The sequence below is a fragment of the Mus musculus genome, chromosome 9 (genome assembly GCF_000001635.26).
Source record: "Mus musculus strain C57BL/6J chromosome 9, GRCm38.p6 C57BL/6J".
Classification (NCBI taxonomy): domain Eukaryota; kingdom Metazoa; phylum Chordata; class Mammalia; order Rodentia; family Muridae; genus Mus; species Mus musculus.
This window is the reverse complement of record NC_000075.6, coordinates 76,692,136-76,718,437: the sequence shown is the minus strand read 5'-3', so window position 1 is coordinate 76,718,437 and position 26,302 is coordinate 76,692,136. Positions and strand designations below refer to the sequence as shown.

The following is a 26,302-nucleotide window of genomic DNA, read 5'->3' as shown; positions in this document are numbered from 1 at the left end:
CCTTTGAAATGAAAGTCCAAAGAAGTCTTGATGTGCCTAAAATTCTACCATAAAATTTATATTTTTTCTTTTTATTTACAAATATGAACAATTTAGTTATTTTATGATATATTCCCCCTTCATCATGTAGGAATTATTTTATTAATTGAGTTAGTTTATTAATTGAGGTTTTTATTACCCTAAAACTCACCAATAGCAATATTCTCATACAAGTTAGTACCATGATGTTTCATATAGTATGTTCATAGTATGCAGAGAATGTAACACAGAGGCAAAGTGGTTACCCAACCGGATAAAATTCCAGGTTTTATTCCTGGAAAAAATTAAAAGGAAAGAAGGAAAAAAAGGAAGGAAAGAAAAAGAAATCAGAAATTGTTTTGCTGAAATCAACTAAAGAAATGCCAATTACTTAGAAACTAAAAATAAATAATGAACTCCTGTCATTAAAGTAATTGAAGAAACCAAACCTCAAAAGAAGTAGACAGCATTCAAAATTCTTAACTGTTTATGCTTTAAGCACAAATTTTCCAACATTGTTTATAGATGATATTGTAAGGAAAACAATATTATCATTCAATTTGGAATTTTTCTCAAAAATTAAGGTTTTGGTGACTCTTGTCAACTCTTCAGATTTCTATTTGTAGTCAACAAGTATGTAAAAGGACATGAGGGTGTGTGTGCGTGCATGTGCCAATAAACTAGAAATCTTAGAGAAACAGTTCTGTTTCCCCAAACCAATTCTGTAGCTGAATAAGCACCATGTAGGTGAATAAAAATATCTTCACAAATGGTTTGAGAATTCTCAAAGCCCTTTTGTGAATATAATTATTTCATTTGGCTACTACAGACAGCAGGTATCAGTAGGTTAATGATTAAATTGAATAAAGAAATGTCATGATTCTGAAGAGTATTTGTTGTTAAATGAGCAGTAAATACCACATTTTTTAAAATTTGTATGTGACATTTAAAACCAACTAATAACACTAGACAACAGAATGATGGTTTCTAAGGGTGGTAGATGTACACAGAGAATACGAGTTTTAGTTACATACCAGAGGTAAGACTAAGAGATCTGACATATGAGGTGACTCTAGTATATTGTATAAAAACACAAGGCTACCCACACAAACACATGTACACATACAGTCAATGAGTTAAAAGCACACCTTTTTCCAAAAGAGAAAAAAAAAAAAAAGATCTAGAATATTGACAGAATGCAATTGTACAAACAATGTAGCTGTAGACATAAGGTATTGAGGATGGAAGGAGCATTCCCATCAATCACTACCCATAGTCTATAGGAAAAGATGCTATAACCTTGAGCAATACACATGTAAGTTATAATTTCATTGTGAAAGCCCCAATATTTGTCTAGCATATTAATCAATTTTGTAACGGATGAACAAAATGATAATAACACATTGAAACAACTGCAGTTACAATAAGATCACTAAAGATATTGATAGTGTCTTATAAAAAGTTGGAAGAAATGATAAAAATATTTCATTACAAAGAAATGCTAATATATATTACAGGAATTTCAATAATATTTAAACATTAGACAGAACAAAAACTATCAGAGCATCACAAGATGCCCCACGAACGTATACCATCTTTATGTTTTATGTATCAGCTAAAAAAAACAGTTTTAATTAAGAAATAATTGAGGAATCCAAAAATCTAAAAGGCACCTGGCCCTAGAGGCATTGCAGGTGTGGCTGCTGTGTCACATGTGCATCATAGGTGACAAAGAAGAGAGAGGCTCAGTGTTCTGGCCTGTGAACATCTGAATGATTAGTAGCCTAACGTTTCCTGGAAAAAAAGCCAGCCTGAGATGACCACTGGCTCAATGCCAGGCAAACTCAGATTGGCTCCCAGGATGGGGATCAAGCCAAAGACTAGAATTCCTTCCCGGGGCCACAGGTCCTGGGTAGGAGTGAGCCTCAGAGAAATGCATCTCATAACAGGCCACTGGGACATGTTAGGCAATGAGTGAACCGAAGTTGACTGCCTGACTGGCACCATGGAGCCCCAAACAGGGAGCTAGCCTGAGGTGATCACCAGTCCGGTGTTACACAGGGCTAGAGGGCAGCAGGTCATGCCCAAAAGGAGCCCTGCCCAGCACCATAATGCACAAGCAGTGTATAGCACCCCTGGGACCATTCCTGAGATGACTCCCAGAGACTCAGAGAAGAGTAGCAAGTAAGTAGTGGAGAATGAAAAAGAAATAGAAGATATAGTCTTAATGAAGAGAGGCACCACTGGAGGCTCAAGAGTAGTGAGAAACAGCCTGATGGGAGTAGCCCATGATGCCTGCCTGGGACCATGGTGGTGTCCTAGCCTGTGCTGCCACCTGGGACTATGTGGCTCTACAGCAATAGGGGTCTGTTACCTGGTCTGGGCTGCCACCCAGAGATACATCAAGGTATAATGGCTATACACAACTGACCCCACCCCTCACCTGGGAATCCTGGGAGAGCTGGCCACCGGGTTGTGAGAGCAGGAGAGATGACTCCATCCCTAGACAGCAGCAGTAAACTCTAGATTTCAGGCCCCACACTCTGTGGGTGTTGCAGGTAAGCCAACCCCAAAGATATGAGTCTGAGAGAACTTCCATTTGTCTGCCATGTAGTGACATGGTTGAAGAAGAGATGCCCCCTGACAAACCCATGCCACCTATGGCAGGCAGAAGAGCTGGCCTTGAGGTCATCAGAGTAGGAGAACTGTCCCTGCTCCTCACCTGCTGCAGCATTCAGGGGACCAGGCCCTGCACCTGACCTGGGCAGCACAGTAGAGCTGGCTCTGGACATAGGGATGAACACCTCTTGCCTGGTGGGCAGTGGCTCTAAGAAGGGAGAGACACCATCTTCCCCTCCCTTGTCTGTTGCAAGCTATAGCATGTGGGAGAGCTGGCTCCAGTGTCATGACAGTGAGAGAACTGCTCATGTCCCTAACCACCTGAAACACTCAGGAGAGCAGGTCCTGCACCTCAACTGGACAGCAGGGTAGAGCTGGCCCTGGTTGCAGGGATTGCTGGCAAACTGACCCCTAGAGTATGACATTGGGAGAGCCAGCAGGCTGGTCAGCTCAGATACCTCTCAGGCCCAGATCCAGTGAAATTTATCCAACTCAACATCTACTCCATCAACGAACTATGAAGATACATGAAGGGGCTGGTTCTACAGATCCAAAACTATAAACTCTCCATGCCACAGGGCAACTGAGAAGAGTCCTAGTGAGGTTCCAGTATTGATAGAGAAACAGAAGCCAAAGGCCTCATACCAGACCAATGAGTCATTGCAAAGAACATTTGCAGGCAAAAGAATGTAGACAAATGGTGTTCTCTTCAGGAAATTTTCTCCTGTGCCCATGTGTTCAAGGCTTTACCTCACATTCTCTTCTATTAGATTCAATGTATCTGGTTTTATGTAGAGTACCTTGGTCTTGAGCTTTGTACAGGGAGATAACCACCAGTTGAATAAGCACCATTTGTTGAAAATGCTGTCTTTTTTCCACTGGATGGTTTTAGCTTTTTTGTCAAAGATCAAGTGACCATATGTGTGTGGTTTCATTTCTGGTTCTTCAATTCTATTCTATTGCTCTACCTGTCTATCTCTGTACCAATACAGTGTTTTGGTTCTTTTCTTTTCTTTTCTTTTCTTTTCTTTTCTTTTCTTTTCTTTTCTCTTCTCTTCTCTTCTCTTCTCTTCTCTTCTCTTTCTTTCTTTCTTTCTTTCTTTCTTTCTTTCTTTCTTTCTTTCTTTCTTTCTTTCTTTCTATCACTATTGGTTTGTAGTACAGCTTGAGGTCAGTGATGGTGATTTCCCCAGATCTTCTTTTATTGTTGGGAATAGTTTTCATTATCCTGTTTCTTTTCGAGCTTTTGTTGTTGTTTTGTTTTTGTTATTCCAAATGAACTCGAGAATTGCTCTTTCTAACTCTATGAAAAACTGAGTTGGAATTTTGATGGGGATTTTGTTGAACCTGTAGATTGCTTTCAGAAAAATGTCCATTTTTACAATATTAATCCTACCAATCCATGAGTATGGGAGATCTTTCCATCTTCAGAGGTCTTTTTCAATTTCTTTCTTCAGAGACTTGAAGTACGTGTCATACAGATCTTTCACTTATTTGGCTAGAGTCACACCAAGATATTTGATATTGTTTGTTGTTCCCCTAATTTCTTTCTCAGCCTGTTTATGCTTTGAGTATAGGAAGGCTACTAATTTGTTTGAGTTAATTTTATATCCAGCCACTTTGCTGAAGTTGTTTATCAGCTGTAGGAGTTCTCTGTTGGAACTTTTAGGGTCACTTAAGTATGCTATCTGCAAATAGTAATATTTTAACTTCTTCCTTCCCAATTTGTATTCATTTGACCCATTTTTGTTGTCTAATTACTCTTGATAGAATTTCAAGTACTATATTGAATAGATAGGGAGAGTGTGAGCAGCCTTGTCTACTACCTGATTTTAGTGGGATTGCTTCAAGTTTCTCTCCATTTAGTTTGATGTTGGCCACTATTTGCTGTATATTGTTTTTATTATGTTTAGGTATGGGCCTTGAGTTCCTGAGCTTTTTAAGTCTTTTAACATGAAGGAATGTTGAATTTTGTCAAATGCTTTTTCAGCATCTAATGAAACATCATGTAGTTTTTATTTTTTTTCCTTTTGAGTTTGTTTATGTAGTAGATTACATTGATGGCTTTCTGTATATTGAACCATCTGTGCATCCCTGGAATGAAGCCTACTTGATCGTGGTGAATGATCATTTTGATGTGTTCTTGGATTCAGTTTATGAGAATTTTATTGAGTTTTTTTTTGCAAAGATATTCATGAGGAAAATTGGTCTGAAGTTCTCTTTCTTAGTTGGGTCTTTGTGTCATTTAAGTGTAAGTGTAAATGTGGCTTCATAGAAAGAATTGGGTAGTGTTGTTCTGTTTTTATTTTGTGGAATAATCTGAGGAGTATTGGTATTAAGTCTCCTTTGCAGGTCTGATAGAATTCTACACTAAAACCATCTGGTCCTAGGCTGTTTGTTTGTTTGTTTGTTTGTTTGTTTTTTAGGGACTATGGGACTGTTTAGATGGTTTATCTGATATGGATTTAACTTTGGTACCTGGTATCTTGTCTAGAAAATTGTCCATTTCTACAGGTTCTTCCCCCAACAAACCTGAATCCCTGGTTACAAGCCCACCCTGTGCCTAATGACCACCAATGCAGAGGAGAGCAGAAATTAAATTTATGATATGACTCCCTTTATCAGTCATGTTAAAGGCCACATTAGCTTTCCAATTAGATGCTTGCACACATACTCCTTGCTTTCTGCTTACTATAAAGCTTTGCTCTAATAGACATTCAGGGATCCCCACTCCACCCCCACCAACAAAACTGTTCTGCATGATAGTGGTTCATTGGGGTGGGGGTGGGGCGAGTTAGCTCGAATAGAATAAAGACTCTGCTGTGTGTGTTGCATCAAATCATCTCCTGTCTGCTTTTTTGTTTTGGGTTTTTTTTGTTTGTTTGTTTTTTTGTGACCACTAACATTTCCCTGGCACAACAAACTCAACTCCTCTGCATTGCCTAAACTCAACTGAACTACACTCACTGAACTTCCCTCCCTTCCTGACTCACTCTGTGTTGCTCTGAAGTAGCCTCTTTCCTGTTTCTTCTCCTGAGCGTTGGGCAGATCCTATCTCTGACTCATTTCATCAGATCTTTCTCTGATTTGTTACTTTGGCCCTCAATTAGGCTCCACCTTCAAACATGGCTGCTTTCTTCTACAAACTGAAGTTACTATTATTGTTTCAAATTAAAAATGTTTAATACACATTTTGTATGAGTGTCTCCATTCCAGTCAGAAGGACTAAAGATTTGTATCATTCCAGCCAGGTCACAAAGACCTAGAAGAGCAACCGTGTTGCTGGATTAAAATTTCTCTTCTCATGTCATAACAGTATCATTTCATCCAAAATTGCTGCCTGTTCTTTGTTAATTTAAACTTTACCTATTTAATATATAAAACATATCAAATCTTTATATATGAATTTCATAAAATAAAACATAGGTTTAGGGGCAAGTTTGGTTTCTACATATGTCTTCTCCTTGTAGCAGGGATTTTTTTTTCTTACAACTACCACCTTTGAGATTATTTAACGACTGCTGTGACTCTGTACTAAAATCTATACTTTCCTGAGAAAACCAAAGTTGGTAAAAGACGTGGCATTTTGGTTGTCTTTGACTTTGCATAAAGCTATTCCTGGCTATATGTACAACTTCCTCATCATTTCTAACACATTTTTGAGGAAAAATGATGTATGTAAGGTGTTAAGACTGTCAGTAAACATCTAAAAAAAAGCACTGAATGCCCTCAACTATTCTTCATTTGTAAGTAGAGAACATCTCACTGTAATGAGCTGATAAGGCATTTCTTCTACTTCCATCCTCTGAGAAATTTGTCATTTTGTCAAGGAGGAAAAGGAAGGAGGCTCAGCCCTACTTTGTCACCCTCAGCAGCCTGAAAAATTCCCTTAATCTTTTAAAGACCTTGTCTAAGGTAAAGAGAGAATTCATACCTTCCACACAAAAGTATCCCAGGATTAACCAATTTGAAGCAGAATTTGGGTTAAACAGAAAGGTTTTAATATAAGCATGATGCTTAAAAGAGAAAAGAGACACTCAGAAAAAGATCATACAGCTCAGAGCATGGGTGTGGACTTCTCTAAGCAAGTTTCATACACATAGTTATCTTTACTATAATCATATATAGAATTTTGGCAGTTTTGAAGATATTTTCTTCAAAGGGCTGCTAAGGAATCTAAATGAAGAAAACACAGTAATGTTGAAAGGTAGGATAGCTTCTCTATGAAGTTGGTGGTCTAGGGTGAGTGTTTCAAAAATATTAAAGAAAAGGAATGCAGCCTGCCTGTACACTCAGGACTTAAGCCAGGTTCACTGCTATTCATACAATCAGAACCACCACAACAAAAATCCCTTACAAGAAGAAAAAGGAGGAGGAGGAGGAGGAGGAGGAGGAGGAGGAGGAGGAGGAGGAGGAGGAGGAGGAGGAGGAGATTTCCATGGGAACAGCATTACAGTACTGTTGACAGCTCTGGCCTTTTTACTTCTCAGGGGATCAGTTCAAATGCAGGAAGAGGGGTTCTTACCCTCTATCTACCTGCTTCATGTTCTCTGTCCATCCTGCCTCATTGCAGAAACGACTTCAATGAGAAAGATTGGCATTTAGCAAAGGGGTACTTTTTACTATTAAAAAAATATCCTTAGATTCTGTTCAAAAGCAGTAAAAGAACTGTGAGGAAAGAGTATACCTGTAAAGGCTGAGACCCATTGGAGTGGAGAAGAAAACTTCACGAGCTCTATATTATTGGGTAAAATGTTGTCATAGGATGATGGATGTCTACAGTTCCTCACTGAATGAAAGAAAAAAAAATCATTTAATATCGTTTCCTAGAAAAAAGAGCCTAATGTTTTGTTGTGGTTGTTGCTGTTGTAAATGTAGAATTACTTTCTTCCCTTCTTGTCTCAATTTCCTGTAGAATGGAGCATATTTTACTTAGTATTATATAGGGGGAATGAATGAATTGCATAATATATCTAGAATAATGCATGGTGCAGGGTGAAAACTGCATTTTCCTAATAACTCACATAACTCACTGTGTTCTCAGATCAAGGACAGTACCTCATACTCTTGTACATGAAATTGGATACAGAGAAGCTCATGATTTCATAGTGACTCATTACAGACATTTTGATTCAGTGTAAAGCTCCAAAAGTAGAAATCACTTAAGTATAGATACAAATAAAGACTTCTGAAATTAAATATGAATTTATCATGAAATTGTTCATATTACTTATCAGGCCCGGCATTAAGTGTGCTTCTGTGAGAATGTGTAGATTGAATTAGAACACTAAGCATTAATGTCTTTCCCAGCTTTGCTTTTGCCTTGAGACAGAGTGCACTTTCAAAGCTACTTTTAGTAGTGATTATAGACACAACCAGAAATTTCCCTTGCTAGGGAAAGAAGCATGGATGATATCTGTCATTACAATCTTCCGGCTAGCTTAATAGTTACTGTAGGAAATTAGCTCATCTCAGGTCTTGATTTACAAAGACCTTTTTGTTTGATTTTGCAGAGGTTCGGTCATCTGCTTCAGAGAGGTGCAGATATGTTTGAGTGCCAGGAACCAACCATTACTTATGTATTTCTAGGTCCCTATGGCCTTTGACTCATCTTTAGTAACTCCAAATTTCCTGTGACCATTAATGGACTTCTGAAAGATACTAGTGTCATACCTAGGTGGCCTTGAGTGTAACAATAAGATGATGGATTCCCAGAAGTGCAGTCACTCCCCAAATTCTCAGCACTCTTGTGATTTCTTTTAAGAAGTTTCTTTTTTCTTCTTCATTTTTTAAAATGATGTTATAAACATTTTTTATTTGAGGTTTTGGGGCCCATATTTTTTTCTTTCTTTTTTTATTAGATATTTTCTTTATTTACATTTCAAATACTATCTCGAAAGTTTCCTATACCCTCCCCCTGACCTGCTCCCCTACCCACCCACTCCCAATTCTTGGCCCTGGCATTCCCCTGTATTGGGGCATATAAAGTTGATATGCCCTCACTGACAAGTGGATATTAGCCCAGAAACGTAGAATATCCAAGACACAATTCGCAAAACACAAGAAATCCAGAAGAACAAAGACCAAAGTGTGGATATTTCATTCCTCCTTAGAATAGGGAACAAAACACCCATGGAAGGAATTATAGAGACAAAGACTGGAGCTAAGATGAAAGGATGGACCATCCAGAGACTACCCTACCTGGGAACCCATCCCATAATCAGCCACCAAACCCAAACACTATTGCATATGCCAGCAAGATTTTGCTGACATGACACTGATATAGCTGTCTCGAGTGAGGCTATGCCAGTGCCTAGCAAATACAGAAGTGGATGCTCACAGTCATCTATAGGATGGAACACAGGGCCCCAAATGGAGGAGCTAGAGAAAGTACCCAAGGAGCTGAAGGGGTCTGCAACCCTATAGGTGGAAGAACAATATGAACTAACCAGTACCCCCAGAGCTCGTGTCTCTAGCTGCATATGTAGCAGATGGCCTAGTCGGCCATCATTGGGAAGAGAGGCTCCTTGGTCTTGCAAACTTTATATGCCCCAGTACAGGAGAATTCCAGGGCCAAGAAGTTTCTATTTCTCATTAAAATCCAGTCTAACCAGTCCATCTACAAGCCTTAGTGAAGTTGTTTTAAAAAATACAACTAAGAACCATAATAAAAGGAAAACAAATTTGAAAGACCTCAATCTGAAAATACATTTATATATTGAACAGTGTACACCAAGATACACGTACATGAATGGTTTTCTATCTCAAAGGTTTGTCTAGCACTGAATAGATGAAAAAGTCTCTAGTTCAGAGAAAGGGTCAGCAACTCAACTTTATGGGTCACAAATAGCTGACCACATGGTCTTATGAAAAAATTTCATTAAAATACAGGCACTGTTTTCCTCACAACTTTCCTTCTCAAGAGCAGTAATGTGTTTTTGCAGCAGAAGTGAGATGACCCACAAATCTTAAACAATTATTACCTGGACATTTACAGAAGGTTGGCCCATCCTTGGATCAGAAAACTGCTTTTAATTAAGGCATGCATCTGGAGAGCTTAATGTTACCTCCAGAGAGAGAGAGAGAGAGAGAGAGAGAGAGAGAGAGACCATACCTCAGAGAATTTTCTCTCTTCTAATTGGGTTGCAAATAATAATAATAATAATATTTTTGACTAGGAATGAGAAAAATTTAAACTTTTTCTGTATTAATTAATTAGTTAATTAATTAGTTTTTCAAAACAAGGTTTTTCTGTGTAGCCCTGACTGTCCTAGAACTCACTCTGTATTTCAGGCTGGCCTTGAACTCAGAAATCAGCTTGCCTCTGCCTCCCAAGTGCTGGTATTAAAGACGTGTGCCACCATTACCAGGCACTTTTTCTGTATTTAATCCCCAATTTAAAATAAAATAAAATAAAATAAAATTTATAATAGCACACCCATTAAAATGACCATTTAGACAAAATCTCACTCTAAAAATCCTGGCAAATCTGAGCCTTTTAAAATGTTAGTAGATTGCTTTTCTCTAAAGTGTCTTTTTTCCTTCATGATCTTTCTATATACTCAACCTACAGGACACCCGATGGAAAAGTTAAATATTATATTTTTATTCTTCAGCCAAATTCCAGTTTTGCAATATTTTCCATCTTGAAGGTATCATCATTCCTTCCATAATCAACACAGAGGCCATCACATACTGAAGACAGTAAGCTCCCTTCTAGAGTCCTCCCCACTCTCTGACTCTCCTTCACACTTAAAACTCTCAATTTGTGTCTGTTACTTCCCTTCAAAGGTCCTTTCTTCACTTTTTCACTATGCTTTTATCAAGTGTCCATGTAGTTTCTTCAACCTATCAACATGGTCTTTCCAAAGCTTAGGCCTAATCATTGAATTGTTTTTCTAGGTACCTCGAATACTCCTTCATGATGAGAGGACAAAAGCCATGCTCTTCAGTGTGCTGAGTGGAAGACTGACACAGTTAGATTCTCTTGGAAATGCTTTTTAACATTTGTCTTCACATTCCACATTATTTTCCAGTCTTTTTAAACGCATCAGTTAGTACCAAGGGAGTTGTTACCAGGGTAATATTTCAGCCCACATGTCTTCCATCCACTTGTGACTCATTCCTGGGGATTCTTATCTTCCATGTGCATAACAGGAGACCTTTAAAGCACTTGGGGACCAGAGAATTTGTGCTTTCCCACTTAGTCCCACTAGACTACTAACAGGGACATAATGTAAAAGGCATGACATGCCCTTTGGATTTTTGAATGTTTACATCACCTGGTAGAGGAAAACAATCCAAAAGTTATTCAAAGAAGAGGTAACAGAGACATAAGTTGAGTTTCGGCACTAAATGGGGACACTTTGGTTCTGTGAGTTGGAGGTACGTAGGTATATTTGGTTTAATTATGTTTCACCTGTCCGGCTCCATTTTGTAATTCCTTAAATAAGTTTAAACTAACTTAATCCAACTCCAAACTACCATTGCAGTTCTTAATTTATGCCAGGTCTTGCCATTTAGCCATGCATTAAGCTGCTGAGAAAAGTACATGCCTGCAGTCGCAAGCATCTAGGAGACAGAAATAGGAGTTCAAGCCCATTCTCACTACAAAGGGATCCTGAGGTCATCATAGATCATTCTCAAAGCATCAGAAAGTATTGAATCTCTGTCCATATTGAATCTACACCATGAGAACTATCTCACCTCCTGGGAACACTTGATCTCGATTCTTGCAAGATCTTAGTTGTTATGTAAGTTCTTAACTAAAATGCCACCTGTGCTCATAATTCTGAAGAAAACAGTCTCCCCATATGCATTTCTTAGATTCCTGTATTCTTACTATATCAATTTAATATCTTACTATATCAATTTAAATCTTCCTAGCTTTCTTCCTTCTCTGTGATAACATGTCTCTTTCATAACCTTCACGTTTGTCAGAGTTCTTGATATATAATGAATGTTTGATGACTTTTATTTTTTTTATAGCACTGAAACGGACACTAGACATTTGGCTTTGACACCCCAGGTCTTTGCTGTTGCTCTGGGTTATTCATTTAACTTGGGAACATTTTATAACTCTTCTCTCCCAGAGTAAGCTCTTCAATTACCTTTCACAGTTCCTGTGTTCTTTGTTATTCAGTAGTCTCTAGGCAGCAGCACTCATTGGCAGTCCTTTGAGTGGAGAGGACTTACCAGGTGTTTTTAGGTACACTTGAAATGTTGTTTACCTTTGGCTTAGTGCTCACATTAAATCATCCAAGGCTATTGGAAAATTCACTCTTCAGTTATATATTCTAGCCAGTGAAATTATCTTCCTTCCATAAATATTTATTATAATTGTCTGAAAGATGAATGTACACTGTATAGGGCTCAGTTTACCTATTTTCTAAGATACCTAGTTACATTAGAAAATAGGAAAGTTTGTGACATTTCACCAGTTTTAATATCACAAGACCACTAAGAAATAAGGCTGATATAATCTTACCCAATATCCCCTTCTGTGGATGTGAATGGCACAGAAATATTTCCTAGGGTTTAAATTCCCTTTACTTTTTGCTTGTCTGGTATATCTCTGCTTAAAGGGTGAGATGAGTTCCTCCCCAAAGTTCCAAGGCTCTCTCAGGTGAAACATCATGCAGACTGCTAAGAGAAATTTGGAGTCCGCCGACTCTCTCTCCCATACTGATCTTTGACATTTTATTCAGTTGCCATTTAAAATCTGAGTCTTCATTCGTACATTTTCAATTCCAAGGGGAAAAGCAACAGAAATCTGTCAGAAATGAGCCTTTTAAAAGCTTCTGTTAACAGCTGTTCTGAGCAGCTGGTCCTAGAGTTAGAGTAGAATATGCAAGTCATGCTGTCCCTTCTGCATGGAGTCCGACTCTGCCGAACAGCTTTAAATGTCAGTGTTAGAATAGTTACAGTTAGAAAGGGTTTTTTTTTTTTTTTTTTTTTTTGTAAATGCATCCCTTCTCATTTTACAATTCATTCATCCATTCAATTCCTATATCAAGAAGAGTATAGGATTGAGATGAAGAAACAACTGTCTGTTGTGTATTCTGCCAAGGTTCAGAATTAAACTAAGCAATTGTAGTCAATCAAAATAGAAAGAACTCTTAGTTGACAGCATGCTCTCATCTCATCAGGAAAAAGTTAGATATAGGGTTGCTGTAAAGCAGTTTAACATATTTTTAAGCCATGCATTTTATTTTATTCATTTTTCAATTTAAGCTACTTGAGTATTGAAGATATTATATTACTTTGCAGACTGATGCTCCTTTGACATAGTTCCTGCTTTATAATAAGAAGAAATAGCACATGAGGGCTTACAGAAATGAGTAAGGAGTTCACTGGTATAGCTTAAACTGCCCTCATATCCAGTAAGGGATTTGACTTTATTATTGAGCAAGGTAAGGTAATCATTAGCAGAGTTAATGGAGAGTGTTTTCTTGACTGATGTAAATACTAAGATGGAGAATATCATTTTTTGTAGGCATACTAGGGTTATAAATGATTTATTGGAAAGCTAATGAAGACAAATCTATGAAAGCAACTATTCAATTTTGTGATATTTAGCTGTCTATTAAATGTATTCATTCTAAAGAGAGAGCTTGAGAGAGGGCATATTAGTTTGACATTGAAACAGAGCACGCTAAAATTTAGAATACATGTTTTTTATAGTGTTATTTTGATGGAATAGAATTGCAAATGTGAGTGATGTCTTAGGCAACACATTATGTGGTCCACATTAAGGAATTAAGGTAAAAATATTTCAGGACTTCTTAACCTACTAGAGATATACAACTTTGGACATCTGTCGTTTTATGTCAGCTATACCATTCTTGAGCACAAAAACGTAACTCAGTTAAAGTCTGTGTAGGAGTAATAGAGCAAATCTGACTGGTTTCCTAATTGAACATGTATTGTTTGATATAGATAGACTTTTCAAGAACCATAGCCTCAGACACATGTGTATAAAAGTAAATTTTATTTGCCAGATGTAATTGTCTCAGAGGCTTACTGCTGAGTAAACTCACCCTTTCTACTTCTATTTGAGCTCTGGCTAGTTAGTCCAATTCAACTGTCCTGGCACAAAACTTCTATCCAAGCTGGTTGCTTTTCTGCCTTCTCACTGAATTGCTCTGCTTGGAAAAACTGTCTCAGAATTCCACAAACTGAACTACACTGATGTCATTGACTGCACAAACTGAGCAGAACTGAACAGAATTACAAGAACTCAACTGAACTCTACTGCATTCAGCTGAACTGCACCAAACTGCACTGAACGGGACCCAACTGAACCCAACAGACCTCTACTTAATTGCCTGAACTCAACTGAATTACACTTGCTGAACTGCTCTCTCTTCCTGGCACACTGTGCACTGCTCTTTTTTTTTTTTTTTTTTAAATTGGATATTTTATTTATTTACATTTCAAATGTTATCCCCTTTCCCAGTTTCTCCTCCAGAAAGTCCCTATCCCATCCCTTCTCCCCCTGCCCTGCTTTTTAAAGTAGAATGTGGGAAGCCACAAACGCCATTACAACATGGCACTGGCTACCACTGGCCACCGCCCATGATTATGGGTAAACAACCAATGTGCGCATGTGCATAAGAGTTTTTTTTTTTTTTTGCCGAGACACTGCCTGGCCCGATGCATATTAATGAGGTACTGGTAGCATAACCAATCAGGTATGGACACGTCACTCCTAGGCCTATATAAGCAGCACCATTTCTGGGCTCAGGGTCTTTCGCCTACGCAGTCAATGCTCTCCCAATAAACGTGTGCAGAAGGATCCTGTTGTGGCGTCGTTCTTGCTGGCGAGTCGGGGGCGCTCACAGTAGAAGTTTCTGGTTATGTCATGTGTTGCAGACTCATGTGGTTTTTTGCTGAAGCAAGACCCATGGGAAGACATGAGATATTTGGAGAGAGTATAACGGACTCAGCAGATAGTGACTGTGTGCTTGTATAGCTAACCTTGTAACGCTTTGTTGGTCTCATGTCTTAGCTGATCTTCACTTTCTATGAGAAAGGCATGGCAGAGAACTTCTCCTGGAGTCCCAGTCAGACATATCATATCTCTGACCTATTTTGTCAAATTGTTTTCTGATTTGTCACTTTGTCTGCCCCTTAATTAGACATCATTTGCAAACATGGCTGCTCCCTTCTACAAACTAATTTTACCTTCATTGTTCATTGTTTGTGATTAAAGTTGTGTACAAAGCCAGAGATATTATTGGTGTGTCAAACCACTCAGATTACACACACCTACCAGGTCTTTGAATGTGGTCTCTTGCCAGAGCTGCCATGCCATGGCGCTACATCATCTTTCTGTTTAACTTAAAAAGCTATACACAGTTTAACTATATAACAGAAACAACCATCAATCCCACAAACTTAACAGTCCAGAGAGACTTGGAAGACTCCAAAGTGGTGGGAGCCTGGAGTCCAGAGCAAGGAAAGATGTAGGATCCTCTGAGACAGCAAATGACAGTAAGTCACTCCCAAAGAAAATTTTAATTATATAGACAACCTTTTTCTATACTAAAAAAATGGAAAACTCCATGTCAGATTCCATAATATCAAAGATAGGACATGAGGGGATAAAAATATTACTTGAAAAAGCCATCAAAATGCTTATTGCAACTGTGAACACCAGAGTAAACCTCTCCTTATTTTCAATTCCAATTTTTATATATTTCCTCCCAAAAATACTGAAAATAACTGTACAACATGAAAAATAGTTATGCAGCAAGAAAAATAGTTATACAGCAAGCAAAATGAGCTATGATAGTACAAAGTCTTGTGAGACACAAGACAAAGGAAGTAAAAGAACTGGAAGTACCTAATTGTGAAGTCAAAGGAATTAAGAATCAAACTAGAACACCCATTGAATCTACCTCTTAATGAGATTGAAGAAAGGTGACATCTTCCACTAGCTTTCCCAGTTACCAAGTAACAAATGCCAGAAAATGTTAAAATTTCAGAAAATAAACAAGTAGCCTAGAATTCTGTTAAAATACAAAAATTAAAACATTTTAAAGAATTAATAATAACTTACAGAATGCCCTTATCCTATGTGAAATAGATGTTAAATACCTGGGTTACCCAAAACAGCATTATCACCCAACACTGTAAAGATTCAGCAGTAGCTGTACTAGAAACTGGTTCTCAGGTACAATGGCTGGCGTGGTAGGGAGAAGAAGCTGCAATTACAGAAAATCCAGAAAGACTAATTGTTAAGAGAGGGTGAATTTGTTGACTTAATATAGCAGATGTAATTTGATGATGTCATTATCATACAATGTACTTTAGCAGCTTTAAGAGCCAAGTATACGTTTGAGGAACAAGGGAAATAGTCTATGTTATTCACTAAGATTATGCAAAACCCCAGAGAGACTTTTTCTGATTTCATATATAGATTAACATCCACTATTAATAAGGCAATATCAGAGATGAGATGGATATTAATTGAAACTTTAGCTTTTGAACATGCAAGTAAAGAGTGTAAAACAAAGTTCTTAGACCTTTAAAAGCTTGATCAGCATCCATGGATGAATGGATTAGAACTACTGCTGACATTGACTCTAATAACTATGTCATTGGACAAGGAAAGGCCAGTAATCTTAGATATCAAAATGCACATTGTTTTGACTGTGGGAAACAAGGTTATTTAAAATGTGATTTTAGACTCAATGTTCCTAGAGACTTCTCTAGAAGACCTCCCAGAGCTTGTGTTTCTAGTTGTATATGTAGCAGAGGATTATCTAGTCAGCCATAAGTGGGATGAGAGGCCCTTGCTCTTGCGAAGGTTATATGCCCCAGTACAGGAGAATGCCAGGGCCAGGAAGCAAGAGTGGGTGGGTTGGGGAGCAGGGCTGGGGGGAGGGTGTACTGGCTAGTTTTGTGTCAACTTGACACAGCTGGAGTTATCACAGAGAAAGGAGCTTCAATTGAGGAAATGCCTCCATGAGATACAACTGTAAGACATTTTCTCAAATAATGATCAAGGGGGAAAGGCCCCTTGTGGGTGGTGCCATCTCTGGGCTGGTAGTCTTGGGTTCTATAAGAGAGCAGGCTGAGCAAGCCAGGGGAGGCAAGCCAATAAAGAACATCCCTCCATGGCCTCTGCATCAGCTCTTGCTTCCTGACCTGCTTGAGTTCAAGTCCTGACTTCTTTGGTGATGAATAGCAGCATGGAAGTGTAAGCCAAATAAACCCTTTCCTCCCCAACGTTCTTCTTGGTCATGTTGTTTGTGCAGGAATAGAAACCCTGACTAAGACAGAGGGTATAGGGGACTTTCAGGATAGCATTTGAAATGTAAAGGAAGAAAATAGAAGAAGAAGAAGAAGAAGAAGAAGAAGAAGAAGAAGAAGAAGAAGAAGAAGAAGAAGAAGAAGAAGGAGAAGGAGAAGGAGAAGGAGAAGGAGAAGGAGAAGGAGAAGGAGAAGGAGAAGGAGAAGGAAGAAGGAAGAAGGAGAAGGCAAAGGCGAAGGCGAAAGAGGAAGAAGAAGAAGAAGAAGAAGAAGAAGAAGAAGAAGAAGAAGAAGAAGAAGAAGAAGAAGAAGAAGAAGAAGAAGAAGAAGAAAGAGGAGAAGGAGAAGGAGAAAGAAGAAGAAAAAGAAGAAGAAGAAGAAGAAGAAGAAGAAGAAGAAGAAGAAGAAGAAGAAGAAGAAGAAGAAGAAGAAGAAGAAGAAGAAGAAGAAGAAGAAAAAGAAAAAGAAGAACCACCACCTTTGGGATTGTAGAAGATATGGTAAGGGTAGGTTTTGGACTAATGAGTGCAGATCAGCAAGAGATATTTGAGGTAAACCCTTACCAACAGGAAACTCCCTAAGGAGGTTAGCTTACAGGGCAGCAACAAACAACACAAGCCAGGCATTTCCTGTCAAGAATCTACAGAGCAAACAGTGAAAACTAAGCTAGGTATCAATGGTACCGTATATTGGCATCTTATGTAATATGAAACCTAGCTCAGTGGTGTGGAGCTGGGGATGAAATGCAAGGGCCTAGAGTCTAGTTGTTGTATGGACTCATAAACATCTAATTGTACCTGGATAAACAAAAAGAGGGAATAAGACTAGCTGAACGACATTGGATTATAGAAAAAGCTGCTGAATTAGATGAGCTGATATACTTTAAAATGTTTTAAAATTGGAGGTGTAAGTCAGGGAATGTGTTACATTGGGAAAGAGGTTTTGCTTTCATTTCCACAGGTGATGAAAGACTATGGGTTCCATCAAAACTGATAAAGATATGGGTAAGAGAAGTATCTACATGAAAAGCCTGGCTCAGGGAAGGAAGAGACACAGAAAGAAAGGGTGACTTTATTTAGCAGTTAAGCCTCCTAAATGGCAATTACATCTGAATAAAGGCAACATTTACACCTGTGAAAATGGCAAAACCTTTCTTTTCACTCCTGACTCTGAGGTGAAACTCAGAGGAATGGCAAAGCCTTCATCTGTTCTGAGTGAGAATGTTGACAGTGTGTGCAGAAAACATCCACCGTAGCTTTCTTCCTTGCATATTTTATGGCCTGAAGACTGCTCCCTCAGAGATTGCTCATACTAAGATAAGGAAAACCTGTCTTCTTGATCCAATCATATCCCATAAGCCCTGCTTTCTTGACTTAAGTGAATGCAATAACCCTGCCTCCTTGTACGTAATAAACATGATGAAGTTTTGGAAGGAAGGAAGCTAAAGATTCTCCAACAGAAAACTCAGTCCACCTGATCCCAGCTTTTCTGTGTATCTGCATGTTTATTTTCTATTCACTCAGCTACTGAGGCAGGTTCATCCTTTCCTGAAACCATGCTGAACATCGCATCTATGTAAGAAAGATACCACAATAATTAGCACTGATGCTCCAGCAGTAATCACAATATTGACATTATAGAATGACCATACAGATAATATGGTGATTAACTACTAATAAGAGAGGAATAATGTTAATTAGCCAATAGAGATAGCCATCTCATTCACTAGGTAAATTTAAGATGAATGCTAATGAGTAATGTTGACAAATCCTCTTAGTTGAGAACTATGTATTGTTATCTGGAAAACATGCAAGTGGTGTGTTATATCTACTTTCCTATAGAGAATGGTGAAATGCCTAAGAAAAGTTAAAATAACAACAGGTAGGGGAATCCAGGAATAAGTTTTCTGTAGAATTAGGCTTCAAAAAGTGGAGAGAACACTAATAATAGAAGCCCTTTTTTAGAAAGATGATGTCATTCTGTGCAATACAAATGCAGAGGAAGGGAAGCATTGTGTAGCTTGAATATCTAGCTAACCTAAGTTCTCGTGAGTTCCCATGACATAGCATCTTAACTGAGTCAACAGCCATGTGCCATATTCATATTTTCCTTCTGTGGTAACCACATATTGGGAATCTGTTCTACTCTTAGTTTATGTTCCTCCCATAGAGCATCCTTTCACTCCCTGTCACATGTTCTCATTCCTCACAGCTCTGTGTGGGCTCCCTGTCCTCTTGAATTCTGCATAACCAGTTTTGTCTCTCCTAGTATTCCCATGACATCATTTTTTAATATTTCCTTTATCACAGTTCATAGAATTTATTCAGTGATATACCCTTTATGGATATTTTGTCCATACTGTGTCTCCCCAGAAAAAAAGTTAACTGTAGTTTCTCTATTGAGTGCATTTTTCATTACTAAATAAAGCATTTTATACATTTAAGGTTTTTTATTTACTGGATTACAATATAAATAACAAGAGGTATTAAGAAAATGATATTTTTAAATAGACTCAATTAATCTATAAATATACCATCTAACATGGAAAAAACTAGCCAATAAATGGTTATTGGGCAATTGAACTATGATTAGTCTAAATTAAGAAACATTGAAAGCATAAACCATATAATGTTGTTGGGCAGAGTATATCAGTATCTCTATAACTATTAATTATATATTGATGGTTTGAATGTATTAATTTAAATAATAAGGTATTGAATTTATCTTATCAGTTTCAGACAGCCTGATTATACAGCACAGATTGGACTCGAACTATTATATTAATACCTGGTCCTTAGCCTCTTTAGTTGCTATGGTTACAAAAATACATCACCATGCCTTTCTGTGCTATCTCCAATTCTACAGCTAGTGGCTCCTAGGTCAAAACTTAGTCTTTCATCAGCCAGAATTTAGAATGGTAGCACTCAAAACACAAACACACAAAGTATATCCAGTACCACCACTACCAACAAAAATTTTGCTTGTAGTGAAAATTTTTAGAAATCTGTTAATAGAATAAGAAGGTAGAATTATTCAAGAGAGGATTACAGACTACCAATTGTAATACTGTCCTGGCTTATCAATGTCATTGGCCAACTCCCTTGTCTCCTGAGGATGTTACAATGTAGAATCAAGTTTATTCACTTACATTCAGAAATTTCTTTATATATGTGATGGTATTGCAATAGTATAAGGTACACATTGACACAGACAGTCCAGATCTCTGTTGAGCACTCAGCTTGAAGTTTTCAGAGTAAAGCACAAACAAAAACCAAGTAGATTGTGTACAAGTTTATTTCATATTTCTTTCACATGCTTTTGATCACACTTTACAATGGCTTTTGTCCAAATTATAATGGCACAAAGCAGAAAAGTGACCAGTATTTTCAGAACTAGAATTCTATAGGAAAACAACGTTGAGGCTGTAGACTGATCACTAAGCAGTGACTCTGGAGTTCATTTCTTTATTTCTTTTTCCTTTTTATTTTAACCCTCTCTGCATACTTTCTTAGCATGATGGTTTCTACTTCTTATGAGTTTTACCTTGAAGTGGTTAAAGGAGAACGTATAGCTTCAAGCCTCTCATCTGATGAAGGGAGCTTTTTTTGCCTTTGAACAAGAACTCATTTTTTTCCAGGATCTTTCGGTTTTCCTCCCCTTATTTGTCATACTGGGTCACATGTGTAAACCTCCTGCACAAAAATCTGGAAAAAAAAGGGGGGGGGGATGTAAGCCATTACTCTGCAGTTCATTATCTCCAGAATTTCCTGTGGGTACAGTAGTCTGTGGATGCTCCAGCCCCATGTGTAAAATTTCCTGCTTACAGCTTCCTTGTCATAGCTAGAAGACACAATCTTCTATTCTGTGTAAGTTTCTGTTGGATTTTTAATAATAATAATTAATAATGAAGTTACTATACTATACTATTGATTGACCCTCTCAATACACATTCCTACATCCATTGTCATGATATGTTTTTCAATTAGATGTGTCAAACAACACAATGAGAGTCAGTGAAGTGTAAGTAGAAATCTAATGAGGATTTGTAAAAATGCCTGCTCCATACTTAAGTCTTTTCCTTGGTTCTACTTGTACACCCTCATACATTTTTTGTTCTGTACTGTACAAAGCATGCTCAAGTTCTAGTGACTATCTTAGTTGAAAATATAAAAGACAGACAAATTTGATTAGACATTTAAACCTTTCAGTAACTGTCTATCTGACTTACTCTTTTTACCTAAACCTTTTCAGCTCAAATCTTGAGTTTTATTGTTTGTTTGTTTTACCAATGTAGGTGGGCATCTTTAATAGCCTAATAGGACAAAGGAAATGCATGTGGAAGTGAGAAGAAGTAAACACAGAGGAAACCCAAATCAAAGGGTTCTAAGGCCAGAGCAGAAAGCATGATATGAAAAGTTCACAGTTCATGGATATATTGAAGGGAATATTAATTGAGAGAGAACATGAAGGACACATGGAAGTATCATGAAAACTTAGGAGGGGTGATATTAAAGAGCAAGAGAGATCCTGAGTGGGTTGAACATAGGGGTCTGTGGCAGTGGGGATGTGGGGTGTGGAAAACAGAGGGAGTTTTGCCATCCTGGCTGATAGTGAGTAAACTATGCAGTATGGAAAGGGCCTCTCACATTTCTAGTTCAGCTTTTTGGTATCTGCCAAGCATCATACATGACAGCAGCAGCTTTTCTGCTTTTCCCAGAACAGATTCTATACAGCTCTAGATATTTTAACTTAGACATTGAAATGTGTAGTATGGTTACCCTTGTCAGTTTATAACATCTGTATGTGACTCTGTGTTTGCTAATTTGCAGTTTTTAATTTCATAAGAAATCCCACTGTACATAGGCACCATAGTAGGTTTATGTGACCTCCTATAGTAAGGTCTAATGTAGTAACAGTGCTTTAACTTCTGGATGAAGTTGTTATATTTTTATATATTTTACACAAAAATGCAACTATGTATATTTGGAATCTGTAACAAGACATCATCTTTCTTTGTTCTATTCAAATATTGTCAAGCATCACATAATGTAGCCCTGAGACATGTATCTTCCAGTAAAGTCTATGCTATGTGAATATCAGTGTCCTCACACAAAACCGTAGAGTGAAGGTCAGTCATGAGTGTGGCCTCCCCTTACAACCTAGTGAGGTGGCAGACATGAGGCATACAGGGGTGTGCTGTTGTCAAATGGCATATGTCCAATGACAAACTTTTAAAGTAGACATATACTCTAACAATAAACTTCAGAATAAATATATCAGTAATATAGTTCCTCACTATAATACTCCATTTATAATCTATAATTTTATTACAAGTATGCTTTTAAATGAGTACATAGGCACCACAGTAGGTTTATATGAGCTTCTCCACAGTACAGAAACAGGTCATTGTGCCACAACTTTACCATGGCTATGGTGTCACCAGTAGGAGGAAATTTTTACATCCATTATAATCTTATGAGACCACAATTATATCAGGTCTCTGTTGTTGGCCAAATTGTGAATGACTGAATGTTCTCAAATTGCTGCTGTCATAGTTTCTGCATCCTCTTACAGGACTGCCAGGAGAGCAAATGAGAATTAAGGCAACTCACAGCATCAGTGTGTTGTTATGACTCCCTCGCCCTTAGAATGAGAAGGGGCTTTTTAAAAAAGACAACAAGACTTTAGAGCTGTTGTCCTCCTACTTGGTGATTTCATCAGATAGCAGCAGGGAAGGAATGTCCTTGCTCAACTCCAAATGAGTGAGACAGCATTTGAACTGGTCAAACCCGTTCAACCTGTTTAAAATCTCAGGCTAGGGTGTGCACCTTAGCTCAGCACACCACCCTCTGCAAAAAGAAATCATTTAAGCCAGCAAGCCTGTGATTAACTAAACCTGCATTTCCTAGCACAGCAAGTTTTGTATAAAACCCATGAGGAATTTGTTATAAACCACCAGACGTCTTGAAATTCTTGATTGTCAATACGGAATTCAGACACAAAGGTCTTAGGGACATCTGGACTTGCTATGTCACATGCTGAATGTGAGTTCTCCATTCCCCAGGAAGAGCAACTCAGAATGGTTGAAGGTGTCACCATAAGGATGACTGGACACAGAATAAAACTGCACTTGTTCTGTTTGCAGACTTATATCTGTGGAAGGGCATCTCCCACATGGTCTTAGAAGTAGAATCTAATACAGTTCTTGTGGATGGTTCCTACAGGAGTGGTGGCTTTAACCTATACAGCCTTGAACTGCTCTCCAGCTTAAGAATCCAAAAACAGATGCGCTGTCTAGCATTTCTTATCCTCTATCACAAATTAATGGTGATGATTTCTTTAGAAACCAGTTCTCAGGTCAGTTTATATGTGAGAAAAACACTATAGGCATGTATAGCCTATATTTATATATGCTACACATTATCATATTAAAACATTAAATAAGTCTGTACTTTAATTGAATATTTTCCAAATGTTTCTAATGTAGAACTGGTATGTTCTATGTAAGGTGTTTTAAAGAAAATTTTACATTATTTTGCTTTAAAATCTGTGCAATATAGTAAAGAGAGAAGATTCATAGTATCTAACAGTTACAAGTGATTTATTGGCATAATAAGATGTTTCCATGCAGTATTCTAAATTTTGTATGTAGGGGTCAAATATACGAAATGATGACTTAAAATGTACTTTCTAGTCAGATGTGATGCAGATTTTAGTCTCAGCACTCAGAAAACATAAGTAAGCTGATTCTGTTTGCCCAATGCCAATCTGGTCTACATATTGAGTTCCAGGTCTGTAAGACTAGTTATATGGTGATACCCTGTCTCAAAATCAACCAACCCAAGGGGGGAAAAAAAGCATAAAAGACAAAAGACAAAAATCAAACAAAGATATTTCTTAAAAGACTAGCATATCCTTCTAAAATGAGCTTTCATGTAATATTTATCTCCAAGATGTAATATACCTTTAAATTATTTGCCATGCACTCTATAGCTTTTTGAGGGTAAGATAGTAATCAAGTGTGTGTGCATGTGTGTGTGACAGAGACAGACAGACAGACAGACAGACAGACAGATGGACAGACAGACAGACGGACAGGCACAGGCACAGACACAGACACAGACACAGAGACACAGAGGGACTGATTCTTGCTTGCTCAGAGTCTGTGGACCTGAAGGGAAGGAAAGGTCATATGTTTCAAAATTACCATATGCCCTATTACTGTAGAAACTAGTCATGAATGACAACAACAGTCATTTTAGCCATAAAGTGGAAATGATGATAGACTTAAGGTCCAGAACCTTATGCTGAAATAGCTTTTATGAATCAGCAACTTCTTTAAAAAATAATTCTCTAAAAGCATATTAGTATACTGGATTTGGTACTGGGATAGATAAATGCATTAATGGAAAAAATAAGTAAAATCCAAAGGCATTTTTAGTTGGGATAAATACACCACGTTCTGGTGAGATTTTTGCCATTAGAATTAATTCAGTTGAAAGTACACACAAATGCTAATATCTTCTAGATTTTTGTTTGTTTGTTTGTTTAGGTTTTGGGTTTGGAGTTTTTTCCAGAGGTAAAAGATATATATTTTAAAACCTTGAGCAGGAAGGAATAAATACTGGTTTCCTTCTAGGAGTTTAAGAATCATGGCTTTTGCTTTTGAGTGGGTTACATGAACAAGCATATTTCATAAAGTAATCTTAAAGCATATTCTGAATGAAGTATCACTGAATAAACTTAAAAAAAAAAAAAAAAAAAAAACAAGGAAGGAAGGTTAGCCTGGCTTGGTTATACATGTCTTTGATCTCAGCATCCAGGAAAGACTAAAAGAATCAGACAGATCTCTGTGTGTTCCAGGCTAGCTAAATACACAGTGAGTTCAAGGACAAGTAGTTAGACCCTGTCTCAAACAAACAAACAGGAAAATAGGTAATTTTATCCTTGGCACTATGATTCCTCTTACAGAGATGACTCTCTTCATTTAAACAAATAAATAATAAATAAATAAAAATTTTGATAAGCACCATAGGAGGGAGCTGAAAATCAGAATCCGCCAAGAGAAGTGATTCTGTAGGAAAACCATTTTTGGTTCTTAGACAGCAGAGGGAAGTATAAGAAGAAACAGAAAGAGGGAGACACGAAAGATCTAGCGAAGTTGCCTGGAGGAGACAAACTAATCAGGAGGAGTCCATCAGTGAGAAGTGTTAGCAAGAAATGGTAAGTTGCATCACTCTTCAACTTTGACCAGTCTGTGTCTCTGAGCAATTTTCATTGAAGGTATGGAAAGCATGAATAAAGACGAATGCTTTGGGTGGCTGGACAGAGTGACTGTCAGTGGAAAACTCAGCAAACTTAGCATAAAGGTCAAGAACACTGAGACTATGTCTGACGAGCTGAATTGCAGATCTAGAGTGATTACCCAACTGACCACCAGGAAAATCGCCTGGCATTTGTCATAAGGTATAAGAACAAGTTTAAGTTCATTTATTCTCAAGAGAGATTATATCAAACTAAATTTATGTGAGTTTGACGACTGATTTTAATGACCTTCTCCCATGATTAATGAGAGTTGGTAATGGTTCAGAATAAGGCTTTCCTCATGTTATTCAGAGGCTATGAACAGACTATCAGATGTGGACAATACATACAATTTATTGGCTTAATTATGTTTAAGGAAATAAATATTTTTCTACAAAATATACTAATTTCTGGCTTCTTGGATGCTAGGACAGAGTGTGGCTCTCCAAAGACTGTCAGTGGGCCTCACAACTCATTGAACATAGAGAGGGCAAGCTGGTGCCTGCATAGAGCCTACACCCTTTGTTGCAGTCTCTTTAGAGTAGCATGTACACTGCCAAAAGCTAAACCTGGACACCAACCCTGCCACAAAACTCGCAACCTACAATATATCCTGCCTGCAAGGTATGCTGGGATAATGGTAGCACAGAATCCATGGGAGTGGTCAACTGGTGTCTGCTTTAGCTTGAAGCCCAAGCCATGAGGAGAGTCCATGACCTCTCTGTATGGCCAGGAATGGAGACTGGATAGCTCAAAGACCTAAAGTACAGCCCAATAAGACAGGCCAAGGGGGAAAAAGCCAATCAAATTATTCCTAATGATATTCTGCTATACTCATAGATTGGTGCCTTGTCTAATCATCTTCAGAGAGACTGCCTCTGAAAGCACATTGGATATCATGCAGAGGAAGAGTCTAAATTGGAGGTCTCCACTGAGGACCTCACCTTGGAGCTCAAAAATCCCACAGAAGAGGGGAAGGAAAGACTGTAGGAGTCAGAGGGTGTGGAGGACAGCAGGAGAATATGGTCAACCAAATCAACTAAGTAGGTTTGATATGGGCTCACAGAGACTGAAGCAGCATTCATGGGGTCCACATGAGTTT

General features: G+C 37.9%; 1 pseudogene; it reads left to right on the top strand.

The window, feature by feature from the left end:
* Positions 1 to 1,690: 1,690 nt before the first annotated feature.
* On the top strand, positions 1,691 to 1,810 carry Gm22938 (annotated as a pseudogene).
* The last annotated feature ends 24,492 nt before the right edge of the window (positions 1,811 to 26,302 follow it).